This window comes from Ursus maritimus, unplaced genomic scaffold (genome assembly GCF_017311325.1).
Source record: "Ursus maritimus isolate PB19 unplaced genomic scaffold, ASM1731132v1 scaffold_6, whole genome shotgun sequence".
In the NCBI taxonomy this organism is placed as follows: Eukaryota; Metazoa; Chordata; class Mammalia; order Carnivora; family Ursidae; genus Ursus; species Ursus maritimus.
The window spans coordinates 81,196,797-81,197,424 of NW_024426774.1; positions in this window are offsets into that span (position 1 = coordinate 81,196,797).

Sequence of the window (628 nt, forward strand, 5' to 3'; positions counted from 1 at the left end):
TTGCTGTGCTTCGAAACTGGCATTTACCTGGTCCAAAGGACTGCTGAGCAGTCAGACAAGCGTCAACAGAGCCGGAGGGGCTGTTAGGAACCCCAGCATGACAAAGCACGGGAGCTTCTTATGAAAAATAGCTTACAGAACACAAGATCCTAAACGCTCTGCATTTTGCCTATTAGTTAGAAAATGAATGTTGAACTTTCTGTGTTTTACATTCTAGTCTAAGAAAGACAACTCGACAATCCTAAAATGCTTGACATGCTTGGAATGGTCAGTATTATGGCAACTTCCCTTTAAACAGGGCAGTGAACCACATGGTATTGTTTGCCCTGTGTCCTGTTCCAACTTGGAGAAAAAGTGATAGTATTAAAAATAATGTGGACCCAAGCTGAGCAGCAGTTGTCATTGCCCGAATTTAGATACCTCAAACGTTGAAATGTAATTATGTATCATTAATTCAAACCTCTCTAATTTGTGAAATGGGTTTTTTTTTAAGTTTTATTTATTTATTTGAGGGGGGGGTGGGAGGAGCAGAGGGAGAGAAAGTCCTAAGCAGACTCTGTGCAGAGCGCAGAGCCCAATCAGGGGCTTGACGTGGGTCTCGACATGGGGCTCGATCTCACGACCCTGA